At 37.8% G+C, this 15,290-nt stretch overlaps 1 protein-coding gene across 1 annotated transcript in view; it reads right to left on the bottom strand.

Moving 5' to 3' along the window:
* Positions 1-15,290, bottom strand: part of SEMA6D (semaphorin 6D) — a 575,274-nt gene that overhangs the window by 358,698 nt on the left and 201,286 nt on the right. Inside the window, exon 2 of the mRNA XM_004751320.3 lies at positions 9,436-9,516. The gene's annotated coding sequence lies outside the window, so the exon portion shown is untranslated. The remainder of the gene's footprint in view (positions 1-9,435; positions 9,517-15,290) is intronic.

The raw sequence follows: 15,290 nt of genomic DNA, 5'->3' as shown, positions 1-15,290 counted from the left end.
ATACTCAGATTCTGGTCATGTCATCTTTCCTTTCTTTTCCATAAATACTTAGTTTTTTTTCATACTTATCATTCGCATATTTCCTTCAGATCCTCCTTATCTAAACGAGAGACTCCAAACACCTCCCCTTCCCATCTAACGCGGCACACACTCACTGGGCAAGTGGAAAGCAGAAAAAAGGAGTCAACAATGGAGGAGGCCAGAAAACAGGAAAGCTAGCCAACTACCTGAGGCTGACACCAAGGGGCACAGGATGAATGCATACTTATTGAGTACAGACAGTTTATAACAGTGTGCTGAACACTTTCAGATACAATAGAGCAGTTCACACAGCAACCCTGGGTTAAGAGAACAGAGAATAATAACACTCAGGTAACTCCCTCAACATTGGACAGCTGGTTAAGTAGCGAAGCCAGAATTCAAGTATCAACTCTTTGGATGCCACATCCCATGCTCTTAACTCTATCACATTGCCTCACATACTGCAGCTGCTGGGAACCATATTAAGGGAGACTGAGGAGTATAACAAGAAGATTGAATCTTATCTTGCAGTGGGGATAGAGAAATAACCAATGGTATAGGTAAGAATGAATAATGAATAATTTTAACTGTTAAGAAAAGTTCATTCATCTAAATCATGTGTTCATCACTGTCTCCCAGCATTTGCTTCCCATAAAAAGTATAAAAATATTACATTTTAGGATTTTTGCAGTATCTCTACATTGTAGGAAAAGAAAAGAAAAAACAATTTTATAATTCACAATAACCCCAGTGATATACTAATGGTCTGTGTCAGTAACTATGACCCCATTCTACTCATAATCCATATGTATATTTTTTATTTTTGTATGTATGTGTGTATATATATATTTTTTGTTTTTTGTTTTTTTTTTTACAGAGAACTGAATACCTGCTCCTAAAGCCACAAACAGAAAATGGCTTAATTTTCAGAGCTATTGGGCCTAAAGCATTAGATTTAGCTATAAATTACATTTTAGTCCCATTGAGTGACTGGCTAGCTATAGTGCCTCCAAAAATGTTATGACTTCCCCTCCCCCAAAATGTTGATTTTAGAAGTGTCTTAGATGGTAAGAGGAAAAGCTGAGAGTCATTTATGATTCTGCTAAAGTTCTGCAAAGACAGAAAGTCAAGACAAAGGAAAAGGTCACTAGAACTTGCAAAATACATACCTTTGCTTAGTTCAGAGCACGTGACATTGAAGATGAGCAAAACTATGGGGTAATCAGTATTTTAGAGAATGCACAGAATGAGAAAAAGTAGTACTTCTAGAGAAAAGGGGAGAACACAGTCACATTGACAGTTACTCACTCACTGTCTCAAGGAATGGAACAGGCAAGGAGATAAAAATGGGGAGGGGTTAAGTAGGTTGGTGGGAAAAAAATCACAAAAGGAGGTCATTAAAGTTCAACAATGAATTCCAAAGTTAAGTCTATATCTGATGTGCCAAAGAGTAAGGGCAATGTTCTGCTGATAAAGGAATTTAAGGGGGTTCTTCTGAACCACTGGATTCTATAATGACAGAACTCAAAGGAAGCCAGCCCATTCAGTGTAAGACCCCCTCACTGAAGACCACTGTTTGGCTCAAGTCAAGAAAGTATCTGTGTGTCTTGAGTCATACAACTCTTGTGAAAGACAACTGTTTCCTCACCAACAGCCAAAGTGGGAACCTCAGAACTCTTCATGCTCTTCGAAAAATCTGCTTTGCCATCCTTGAATCTTGTAGTCATCACTCTCCTTGCCCCCAAAACTTACGGTGTCACCACAGTCTGTGAGAGCAGCGGGATAGCTATCACTGGGCCCCTGCATGTCAGTCACTCTTGTCCTTTCTTCTCTAACACCCATAAGATTTTGTTCACTACTTGTCCTGACTCTGGCCCCATACCTCTTGAAATCCTTTCCCTGAGCCCTCTGGGACATTAAGTCAAATCACCAGTAAGTCCACTAATTCTCAACTTTCTTTGGAAACTTCCCTTCCACTTTCTGCCCTAGTTGAAATCTGGTTCTCCTCCATAACACTGATTCCACTAAAGCCCTTCCAAGTGGTAGCTTTTCCTTTCATAGATTTCTATAACCAAGGAGGCTGAAAGCATGTTAGGTGTCCTCCTTGCTCTTCATTACTGCACCTAAAACATTCTCTCTCCTTCATCTATAAAATCCCAGCCTTCATTTCCAAATCATCAGGCTATACCACCCGCCATCACTGCCAGTGCCGCTTCTTCCATTCTCCAGTTGTTTCCCCTTCATTAGCTGGAATTTTTTGTGCCTTGTTCAAGATCACTCTCTAATACCTCTCCTATTTAATTTTTTACGTTTGCATATCCAATATGATGATCCTTCCACTATCCTATCCTCAGTTCCTGGACTTTCTCTCTTCCAAGATTTCATTTGCCATCATTCCTAACCCACTCACTTACACAGTCTTACCTCTGAACTTGTTAACTGTAACTGCAGCACCTAAAAAAAATCTCCACTTCAAATGTTCCTTTCTCTGGTCATGACTGCTTGTCTTTCCTGCTCATTCCCTTTAATATCTCAAATCCTACAATTCTGCAACCCCACCAGGACCTAAAATCCCATCTCCTTGTGTCCCTGGGTCTTCTCTCCCATGATATCTTCTCCTGTTTCCTTGCCAAGGAGATCATCACTATAATCATATCCAACTCCTTTTTTGCTTTGGTGGTCTTTGCTTTGGTGGAATCATAAGCCTTATTAAAGTCAGACAACCACTCAGTGCCCACATTCATGCATTCTGATATGCCTGATGTTTAGTAGATAATCAAATGAAAATTTCTGCATACTCTTACTATCACATCTGTGCCTATACTTAACTCTCTGATTACTGGATGGATAAGTGGCCAGTGCTCTTAGTCAAGGCCGGTCTCTCCACTTGGGCATAGAACCTTATCCTGCCCTCTTACTAGAATTACTGTAGTGTGCTCCTAAGTCATTTCCCCACTTATACCTTGCCTGCCCATTCCAGGTGTCGCCTTCTACCGTCCACTCTCAATATGGCAGCCAGATCCTCATAAAAGTATAAGTCAGATCAATCATGCCACTCCTTAATCCAAAACCTCCAAAGCCTTCCCTTCTGGGTAAGAACCAAGTCTTCAGTGGCACCAGTTCTCTACATGATCTGGTTCCACGTTGTCTCTCAGACCTCATCTCCTACCATCAATCCCTTTTTCACTCCAACCTCAATGGCTTCCTTGCTGCTTTACAAATATGCCAGGCACCCTTTTGTCTCAGAGCCTTTGCACTTGCTGTTTTCCCTGCTTAGGAAACTCTAGGTATTAGCATGGTGTGCTTCCTCATTTCCTTCAAGTCTTGTTTCAGAAGGTCTCAAAAGTTCTATCTAGAAAATCTCTCCTAAGTCAGTCTGAAATTCAACTGTCCCACTCTGCCCTGAACACATCTGTTTTTTCTCTTTAGCACCCATCTATATATAAAATACATATGGGTGTATAAAAAATACATAAACACTACATCTTTTAGATCTGTATCTTGCTCAGTGCTCATTTTTCCAGATTGATTTTTCTTTTCCAGGATTACTAGAAGGTATTCCAGGGAGGTAAGGGTTTTTATCTGTTGGATTTACTTCAGTATCCTCAGTACAATGCCTAGAAAGACCCACTTGGTGATCAATAATTTGCTCAATGAATGGATCAACAAATATAGGGGGGGTATGAAGGACTAGGGAATGAAAAAACAGAAAGCTATAATGTTTTTCACATGGAAAATTAATATTTAGAGATGTTATTTTTGCTATGAAATCTCCTGTGGGAAGTCAGGATTTGGGTGGGGGGGATACTAGAATACAACAGTTGTCACAGTGGTGCAGTGACAATATTAACAATACAGCTCATTAAGCAACACAAAAACACCAAGATTAAAGTAAATCCTTGAATAATTCTAAAACTACCATGTTTAATCTTAACAGTAACTGTCACTCCTTGAAGAAAGAGATATTTGGTAGATCTTGCCCTTTCTGTTTAACCTGCAAAAGTTTCAATTTTGATGATGTCAACTTCCTACTTTTTCAGACATTACCCTCCTCCACACACACACTAATATAAGCAGACAGAGTCTAAAAGCTGACACATGTGACCTAGGGGTAGGTTGTCAGAACATATCTCTTTGACTAATACTAGGATGTAATCATAGTATGCCTACACAATTTATGTTTCTCAGCTCCCCTTGCCCTCGACACTCCCAAATAAGCGGAATTTATGTTTTTAAGTTTCTAAAATGTTTTCCAGGATCATATTTGTGCCCTTACAATGTATGTTTATAATGTATCTTTGGATAGTTAATTAGAATTTTTTGCAGATGGTTGATAAGACAGCAGAGAACACATTATTAAAATGATTCCTCCCCTTCCCCCTCATTTCTAGAGAATCCTCCAGTGATATATAAAGATTGTCTTTTATCAGAGGCTCTCAATCTATTCCAATTTTCCATAAGTCACTGTGCTCTAATGACATTTTGTCAGATGCAAAACTTAAAAATAAAAGGAGAAAATTCACTTTTGACTTTATTACACCAAAAATGTCTGAATGATAGATGGGACCATTGCAGATATGGTGGTTGTTTGGTTCCTATTGTTAGTCATGGATTATTTTGATCCACTGCAAAGAAATAGTGGGTGACTAGAATAGAAAATACTTGTCGTTTTCTGGAGCTTCAGAGAAACGCTAATCAAAGCAGCCGAGATTTTAGCGACCCTACTTGGATTTCTATCAATTTCCATCATTTCATGATCCCATTACTGGGAAGTTCTTAAGGATTCCTTTCTGCTGATTATATCTCATCTCCTATTTTTCCTTTGGGGAAAAGAAGAGGTCAATGATTGAAAAGAGATATTACCTTTTGAATTGGGAATACTGAAAATAATAGTATCCAGATCAGCTAGATCCCAAGAAAATTGTTTCACTGAATTTTTAGTAGTATGGTCTGCTCTGATGATTAAAAACCACAGTTTTTAGACTAATTGGGTCAGTTACAAACACACAAAAAAATCTGTATGGAGTATCCTGAAATAACATTTCCCATACTTAACTTTATTCTTGTCTTATTCTCTTTGGTTACTTTTCCAGATTAGCTGCAGAATTTTGTGACCCAAAGAACATTTAAACTAGATTCTAACATAAAGGCAGAATGAAACATACCGAAGCTTGAAGGATCATTAGTTACTTTTGTCCTCTTAGTAGAATAAATTAGTAGGAATGAGGATGGGTTTAATTAGTCAAAGAAGGTAAAAATTATGCTACCCTATAGCTGGAGGTCTTGCGACCATGGAAGAGGATGATAGTGCACGTAAGTATACAGCTTCACAACAAAGTTCACAGCGAACTTTGGATGATGTGCAAATTTTATCCCTAAAAAAACTAAATGGGTGATAAACTTGGTTGGTATTTCATACGTCAGCCAATTTCTCTGACCCACATCCATTAGGTTAACATTCTTCTCTGGCCCTCTGGATAAAAATTTGGACTACTATATTTAACTCCATCCATTATTAATAGTCCTTGATTGCCTCTAACATTACTAGATAAACTGGGAAATCTGGAAGATTTTCTGTAACATGTAGTTGTTGGAATTTCCTATTTATTAGCTAGGTCATGTTTTCTAATAATTATGGCTTTATCCTTTTTAACTTTAAGTTCAATTTAATTGACATATAGTGTGTTATTGGTTTCAGAGGTAATTTTATGATTCATCAGTCGCATTTAACACCCAATGTTCATTCCATCAAGTCCCCTCTTTAATGTCTGTCACCTAGTTATCCCATCTCCTCACCCATCTCCCCTCCAGCAACCCTCAAGTTGTTTCCTATAGTTAAGAGTCTCTTATGGTTTGTGTCCTTCTGTTTTCGTTTTGTTTTTCCTTCAATTCCCCTGTGTTCATCTGTTTTATTCTTTAAATTCCACATGAGTGAAATAATATATTTGTCCTTCTCTGACCTATTTCAATTAGTATAAATCCTCTAGTTCCATCCATGTCACTGTAAATGGCAAGATTTCTTTCTTTTTGATGGCCGAGTAATATTCCATTATATACACATTGTTGCTATAAACACTGGAGCACATGAGCCCCTTCTAATCATTATGTTTATATCCTTTGGATAAATACCTAGTAGTGCAATTTCTGGGTCATAAGGTACCTCTATTTTTAACTTTATGAGGATCCTCCATACTGTTTTCCAGAGTGGCTGCACCAGCTTGCATTCGCACCAATAGTATAAGAGGGTTTCCCTTTCTCTACATCCTCACCAACATCTGTTGTTTCTTGAATTGTTCATTTTAGCCATTCTGCCTCCATGAGATGGTATCTCATTGTGGTTTTGATTTGTATTTCCTTGATTCATTATAGCTTTATTCCTAAAGGACACATGATTAACTGTTCTTTGCAGGGGCAAAGACTATAGTGTGTTCAAGCAAACTGTTTTTTGGCCCAAGACACTTCCCCACCCCCAGTTCATATTGACTGTCTATGTTTGTAGTGAAATGGAGTCATAAAGTAAACTCAGGGCTATAGGGGTATATTTATCTTAGATATCAAACACTTAAAGCAGGATTTATGAAAGTCAAAGGCTGTGGGTCAATATCCAAAAAAAAAAAAAAAAGCTGCACTGTAAACAAGTAAAGGACTTTCTGAGTTGTGAAGGAGAGAAGAAAGGAGACTGAGAAGGGATGGAGATGAAGATAAGGGGCAGGAAGATAAGCAGAAACTCTGGTTTTAGTAAGAAAAAAAGTATATATTGGACAAAAACTAGAGTGAGAGAGGTCTGGGAAAGACTTATGCACCTCAAGAATCAACCCCAGAGATCCTCTCTTTCCTACCCAGCTGACAGGAATGTATCATTAATATTTTTTCATTCTCACCCATGCTGTCCTTTTGGAGTAATTCTAGGACACTGAAATTTGGGGTCAATGCATCATAACACCAGAGATTGTTCAGATACAAGTCAGAGGCAGTTATAACAATTGACTTTTGTAGTTAACACAATTTAGAGAAAAAGCAAATATATTAGAGCTCAGAACAACTGTAAGACTTTGTTCAATGTGAAGGCATACATGATGACCTGTTAAGAAACTTTTTGACATAATTTTCAAATCAGACAAGTGTTATTAATAAGGATTCAACTTTCTAGCAATACTAAGTTCTGTGTAATGATTTTAAGTTTCTCAAAGTGGTTCCCATTTATTATTTTATCTTTTCATAAATCTACAGAGGAGTACAGTGATTATTAACCTCATTTTACTAAGTCACAAGAGTTAGTTGATTAAGATTTCAGAAGCAAAAGAAAGAAAAACAAACAACAAAAACAAAAAACTTCTCTAGCTAAGTCAACTATAATGTCGGAATTAGAATTTAGGTCCATTGGTTCCTAAATCATTCCTCTATTATACCACCCTACATCTGTGTCTTCTTTCCCAAACAAGTCTGTCTGGTCAAAGTGTTACCACTATTGCAAAAGGATTCAGTACCACCTGGTTCTGATTAGGAGCTCCAGAGATTAGGCGCTCCAAGTCTACTTTCAAGAAAAACTTCCCATACCCCAAGGGACACAAATCAGTTCAGCAGGATCTATTGGATTTCTCTGGAAGGATAACAGAAAACATAATTTTGATATATAGAGCTCAGATGAAACTATGACTTCCATGGTCCAGAAGTGAGTGACCAGACAGCCTCCATGGAGGTTTATTGTTTCATTAAGGCCAATCACATGCATGTTTCTTTCACTTTTGTTTTTCTCCTCAAACTGCCCAGACTTGGGGATTTTAAAAAGCCCTGTTCAGTTTAACTCTGGCCCTTATGATATCTGAGATTTAATGACTTTCATTAGGATGTTATCTTAAATTCCATGTATATATGAGAAACCATGACTTATGTATGGGAGTTAGAGCTTGGTGGGAGTTCCTAGAAAGCACATCTAAATCATGAAATAAAACATTAAACTCAAACACAAAGTAATCTAATTTCTAAAAGGAATGTGGTATTCAGATAAAAGAAACCATAATAGTACATTCATTTACTTTTATATGTATGAAAGTGTTAAGTTGTGCCATCATTTTCAGGTATCAATTTTAAGTAATGCATCTTCCAGGCTATTTAATAATCATTCTTCCATTGTTCCATAAATAGATTATGTGAATACAAGCTGTTAAACTAAAAGTTACCTCAATAATATAACTGAATAAAACAGCAGGGAAATTTGAGAGGAATATACTCAGAAGACTAAATTTGAATACTGAATTGCCAAAATATATTCTTTGAAAATTTACAGATATAAGGCCATCTGTGATATACAAAAATGGACCAAGAAGTTGGTTAAGTCACATTTTGTTCAATGTGTCATGGACCTGCTATAGGGACAAATGAAAATGGAGACCCAAACACATGTGGAAAATAAACTAAGATGGTAGCCATCAGAGAACTAAAAAATGCAGAATATAGTCTCACCCTATGAAGATCTGGCTAACCCCGAAGTTGGTAATGGAATGAATATTGTTACTAAATGTAACCTTTCCAGTTCAACAGTTCAGAGGCCAAAGAATCTACCTGGTGCATAGATGATCTTGTTGGACTCCAGTCAACCACGTCATGATACATTTTCTACTTTACATTTGAAATGTAACTAGACCCTCTGTTCTATACCATAAAATATGGAATATATAATTAATATTTTATTCAGTATTTTATTTGATCTCAGATCTAAGAGTGTGTGTGTGACACATATAGGTAAATACACACAAAGTGGAAGACTTCTCTTTTTGAAACAAACTTCTAATAATACAATTTACTATCCATCTACCAACATCTTCATCATTATGACTGTCTTTAAGGAACATCATAGGGTTGTGCCTCTGACATCAACAAGCATCCAGTGCATCACCACACCATCAACATCAGGCAGTCTTCATTTTTATGCAATCACCTGATTGACTACCAATTTGATTTTTTTAGAAACCCAGTCTCTGTACCCATACTGAGTCTATGACTGAACCATAAGGTATTGAAAACAGAATCACATCCCCTTTCCTTTTTCCCAATGATTTTAACTTTTGTGTTCATTTGTGCCCTAATAATCATATCTCTTCTGAATAGAAACACTTTCATTGTTCAAAATGGAAACTATTTCTCCCACTTGGTCCAACTGTACAGAGATTTTTTAAAAAATCTCGGTATTACTTAGTTTCCCTATTTTCACCAATGCAAAAAATTCTAAATTCAACATTTATGGACCATAGATTTTTCTTCTGTTTATTTTGGTTTTATACAAGGTAATGGAACAGAAACCCATATGGGTCAAAAAAAATGTTACATGTAAACAACTTCACTTTCATATATAATGCAAAAAGCCAGAACCCAGTATTATTTAATGTCCTTCATTGTTATATCTTTAAATCTTACCTCTGCAGATAAATGTGAAAATCCTTAAATTGCTGGCCTCAGTGTTCCCATGTCAACTGGCATATGCTCAGATTGGTGATCCTGCCAAAAGTCACAGGAAAACGTTTATGAGACAGAGGCTGATGGACGATTATTTTAATCCTGCATGTCTAGCACTGCCGGCAAGCTTGGTTTATGAATGCCTGCTGCTGTTTTAATGATAAGACCTCTTAAACACAGCTGAATGCAGTGCACCAATGGATTTTCTTTTTTTTTTTTTCCTTCCCTAACTAGGAGACTGATTATTGATCTCCACCTGGATGTTCCTATTGAGAACATGCCATTCATAAATGTAAGCAAAAAGAATAATGGTGCACACTGCATGGGTAGTTTTAATAACCTACAATAGGGACACAGTTTCCATGGAAAGGAAAGGAACAAATCCAGTCTTAATGAAGTATATGTTTACATGACTGAAAAGTTTGTGGACATTCTATGGGCCAAGCATTGGATAGTCCAGAGCATCTGGGTTTTGACTGGGTGCCACATCAGAGTGAATATAGGACCCCAAGGATGTCCTATACTCCTACTTCAGAGAGGCTTCCAAGTTCTCCCTATCACTCTTAGAATAGAAGCTTTGCAGGTAAGAATAGACAGATCTGACTACACTACTTAACTAGAGGGATTTGAAACCAGAAGTTGCTATACAGAAATAGAAAGGATATGAGCCCAGTGGGAAACTCGAGAATCCAAAACCTGAATACAGGAGGGTGAAAAGTAGATACATGAACATCTCTAGGGACCCCCCCTGAAGCTGCTTGAAAAACCAGAGAAGCCTTAGGTCAGAATGGATTGTCCATCGGGCTTAACCCAAAGCCTGTGACCCTCAACTGACTAGGATCTTTCAAACACACTCGGGCATTCCAGGTCTTTCGCTGGTGGGAGGGTAACGGAGACATATTTTCAAATGCGTTGAGGTAACTCTGTAGCTTCATTCAGAGTAAGAGATATCCATCCACTTGTTTACCACACATTTATTTCTTTCACTTTCAGAACCAAGGTATTTTAAAGTTAGAAAACATCAAACGTAGTAATACTTCTATAGGTTTTTATTCTACCAGGATATGAGTGTGCGTGTTAGTTTGTTTAATGCTAGGAGGAGACATAAATTTTATATTTACCATTTGCTAAAGTAATTTTTGGAATTATACACCTGATATTTTTATATTTAAAAAAAAGCAGAACTATGGAAGTAATTCTTCAATGGCAAGAATATATGCAATTGTGAAGATAAAAATGAGCCCTTCACATTAGGACCACAGAGAAGTCTCTATACCCTGCACAGTGCCTATCATGGCATTATCCGTAGCACAGCCCCATGTATTTCAGCTGAGGGGGAAAAAATATTTTGTTGGAAAAATGCAAGATTACCAACTTTAGCAAAATATACTTACGTTTTTCATATATGCTTTCTGAATTCTGTACTACCTGAACATTTAAATGCCAAAGAGTCATTTAGGGTAGAATGAGCACTAGAATAATATTATTAAAGATGAAAATGTTTGGGCAAATATTGAGGAAGACAATTCTTGAATGTAAGTATGCATAAGAAGTACTCAGAGGTTTGTAAAAATAAAGATTTGGCCCTAGTTCCTAAAGATTCTGAATTAAGAGATCTAGCATAGGGTCCAGAACTATATATTTTCAAGGAAGACAGATCACCCTAATACACCTAACCCAAAGATTCAGTTTGAGACCAATTTCAATCCCAGTTAATGAGAAAAACTTTTCTCTTTAGCCAGCTCCTTCTTGTGTTTTCTGGCTATGGTTGAGATAAGCCAAACACTGAATTTAGCAGAAGTATATGTAAGAGGAACAACAGCTGTGATATTTAAAAAGGGAATTGGCTTTTTAAAAATCAGACACTGCCAACAACAAAACAGGTAAGACTTATTTGGAGAGAGCTATAAACCCAAACTAGTTCCAGTTGTGCTGAGATACTTTCTGCACAAATGAAGTTATTAAACAAAAAATAAAATAAAATAGCCAAAGCCACACTTTCTCTCACATGTAACTATGTTGCTTTTTAACAGCTGATTACAACATCTACTTTGAGTAATACAGCACAGCATGAAGGCTTTTCGCCTGCAATCCTGGAATCACCACCACAACTTGCCAGCTTAAATAATTTGCAAATGTTATGTGTTCCCTATGAGGCATTTGCTCTCATCCCATCCCCCACTCCCAGAAGGTCTACAGCTGTCATGGTATTATTAAAGTTGGACACTGACTCATAAGGTTAAGAACCTTTGGATTGGTGGCCTAAGGATGTTGGTTCTAATCCTAGCTCTGCTTCTAACACTTTTTGTGGCCTTCTGCACTAGACTTCACCTCTCTACACCTTAGTTTTCTCATCTGTGAAATGAGAAAGCTGAACCAGAAAAATCTAAGTATTATTCTGGCTCCTCAGTTCTAGGAAATGCCGATAAAATGGCAACAACTCAGGACTGACATGGAAGGTATATTGCCATGTTCATTGGCTTAATCTCCTTATTTATGGGGGGGAAAAATAAAGCCTAGAGAGGTTTTCATAAAACACTTTATGGTAAAAGATCGAGAATTGAATACAGAATTTTAGCCTCATACATCAATTTACTTTTATTCTAATACATGAAAAGTTTATAAAGCTGAATTCCCAGCTCACAGTTTTACTCATTGACCAAGGGAGCATTTCAAGCAGGATTTTCCTTTCTTGGCTAGGAGAGGGGTACAATGTATCCTTTGGGGTTCTCTCCCAGGTTTTCACAGGGAGAGAACATATGCTCAGGTCCCCAGAGACTTGTGCTCCCACACTCACAGCTGTATGACAGACCAGAAAATGCTATCTACAAGCTTAAAAAAAAATAATAATCAGCATTTGCAAAAGTGCTCTGGGGTACCTTCAGGAAGTGTTCCAGGAGACTTGCTATTATACAATGATCACTAGGTTCTCTTCTTCTGGATCCTACTCCACATTCAGGCATTAATATTTTAGGTACATCACTGATACTCATGTACTCATCCAAAAGTTAATTATCAGCAAGTATGCCTGGCAACAACAGACCAAGTCCTTGCTCTCATGAAGATTACTGCCCAGCAAGGAACTGTGCCTCCTAGAAGTTCCGCAGCACTCCTGCCAGGGTGGACTAAGGGCCAGGGAGAAATACTGCCTTCCCAAGAAAAAAACTCATGCTCCCTATAAGTTGCCCTTTTTCAAATTTACAAACACAGCTCAGGAGAATCTCTATTACCTTGGAATGAATCAGTTTATCCAAACAGCTTTTGTTGAACCTAAGAAAGCATTAGACTCTGTATGTCTTTCCTCCTTCTGTCAATACCCATTTGCTTATCATAATTATACTTATTCAATAGCAGCTAGATCAAATTCTCCCTGTTCAATCACTATGACTTTATCCCACCTACCTAGGAATGTGCAGAGCAACCTCATTTATTCCTCTCACGCAGCACTTGAACTGTAGGAATTCTAGAACTTCACTACGGTACAGGAATTATAAGTCATTGAGTTTAACTTCATTTTATGCATGGGAAAGAGTGGTCTAGAGAGCCAAAATTGCAGAATAACTGTTAATGAATTATTACAAATCAAAGGGAAAGAACAGGAGAGCAAAAAAGCATTTGCTCTGCACTAGTGTTCTTTGAAGATATTTTAAGTACATTATTTCAACAGATTCTCAGAAAAATCTTGCTCAGTATATGTATTTATCATATATATTGATATATAAGTAGATAACATTTTATATTATGTTATTAAATAATTAATAAATAATTAAAATTATAATAATACCTATTATATTATATATATTATCATTTACAAGTACAGTGAGCAAGTATCAGAGTGAATAAATAACGTAAGCTAGGCCAAACAACTGCAAGCGACAGCCGGGAGAAGTGGGGTTCCAACACAGCTCTGTCTGAGGATACCAGACGGTGTCAGAGGCAGTTCTTATCCACCAGTTCCCTCTACTTCCACACGGGAGTCACAGGCATGAGAAGTCAAAGGACAGAAATCCGCTGAGAAAGGGGATTTGGGCAGCCACGGCAATAAACCCCCAGATCCCCAACAACGTGGTCAAAGACCTGCTTCTGAGACCAGTTCCCCAGAGGATGAAGAAAGGCATGAAAGTGCCACCTCTGTGGAAAAGGAAGTGATGAAGACTGGTGGAATTTGCAAGCATCTGAGCTTCTGGCTGCTTGGCAGTCAGATGGGCCTTGGTAATCATGTTCTAACTTCAAGCTGCAGGAATGACAATAGTGGAGCAGTAGTAAAAAGTAAAATCGGCAAGTCTCCCCCTTGTAAACACTACTCCTCTCAGAGGGAACAGAGGACGTCCTGATCTTTATTTCAAAGTTTACCCATCTTATACACGCAGCAGGTATTTGGCGGCTTTGCACACCAAAAGGTAGACAGGAATGGGATGTGATGGGTGAATGCACCTGTTTCTTTGAGGAACAGTAACATTCTGTATCTATTTCAAATGGACCTTTCCTAAATTTTCTGTAATGACAGCCCAAGTACCATTAAAATAATGACAATAACCACACCTTCTGGATATTTGGAATTTTTTCACTTTACCAAGTATCTTTACACACACTGTTAATATCCACAAAAACTAAAGTTTTCACTCATCCAATTTTTATTTATTTACATTTTTGAACCATTTTTTAACTAAGGAAACTGAAGTTCAATGAAGTGTTCAAGAGACATGTAACAAAGTAAAAACAATCAAAGTTGAAGTTATTGAGGTCTTGCTATGGGCGGTACACCATTGCAAAGGCTATGTAAGTTTGCATACTTAATCTGCATAACTACTGCATGAAGTAGGCGTTATCACCTTCATACAAATGAAATAAACCCAAGGATTAAAGTGGGTAAAATGACTCGCTTAAATCATAGAGCAAGTCAGGACCAGAGCGGGATTCAAAACCAGACTTAAAGCCCACATTCTCAACCAAAATCCGGCCTCGCGTCTTTAAATAAAGGAATATGATTTCCAGAGCCGTCCTCACTGCCTAAGCATCTGGACTCCTTAGCCTGCCACGTCCTGCCTTTTATGACATTGTGAGGCCCCAGTATTACACTTTGAAATCTAGGAAAGTTCAAGTTATTGGACACTTCTGTCGAAATTTGTTAGTACCACTCTCCATAATTGTGTAGTTCGGGCAAAATGATCTATATCAACTAATGCAGGTACTTGACTTTGTTTTCCTTGTTGTGTTTATGCAGACTGAGCTTTGTTGCTTTTCTCACTTTCTCCTGTAACCAGAGATGGTTACCTGCCTACGTATGCGCAGAGCCGTATATAACACTTAATATACATGTTCCAAAAACCCTTACCATACTTCTTTCATGGGTTCAGAAAAAGGAAACTGAAGAACTGTGAAGAGAAGATAGTGAAGAAAAGATATGTTACAGCTCTCTTCCTTTCCAAGAGCAGGGTCCTTTTGCATATGGCGCCTGTGTGAATGAAAACCTGGTGTGTTCTTGGGAAGCGCTGCAAGGCATGTGTCTCTGCATACATATGCATAATGTCCTTTTCACACTTTGGAGTTACCAGATGCCTGGTTCTGCTGAAAGGGATTTGGTAACCCTCTTGAAATCTCGAGGATTCATAACTCATTTATGCACACTGCAGAACCCCTCTAGATGACATCCCTGCTCTAAAGAATGATTGAGAGAAAGATGGAATAGAGCTGAAGATGACAATGAAATATTAGCAGCCGCAGAGTTTATATGAGGCATTCCGGGTAGATGAGGGAATTATGCAAGTCAGAAGAAGAGCCCTTAGGCAACAGGAGAAGCAAAAACAAAAGTAGAG

This window comes from Mustela putorius, unplaced genomic scaffold (genome assembly GCF_011764305.1).
Source record: "Mustela putorius furo isolate JIRA1106 unplaced genomic scaffold, ASM1176430v1.1 tig00003898_pilon_pilon_pilon, whole genome shotgun sequence".
Classification (NCBI taxonomy): Eukaryota; Metazoa; Chordata; class Mammalia; order Carnivora; family Mustelidae; genus Mustela; species Mustela putorius.
The sequence above is the reverse complement of the archived record's forward strand: the minus strand, read 5'-3'. Positions and strand labels throughout refer to the sequence as shown.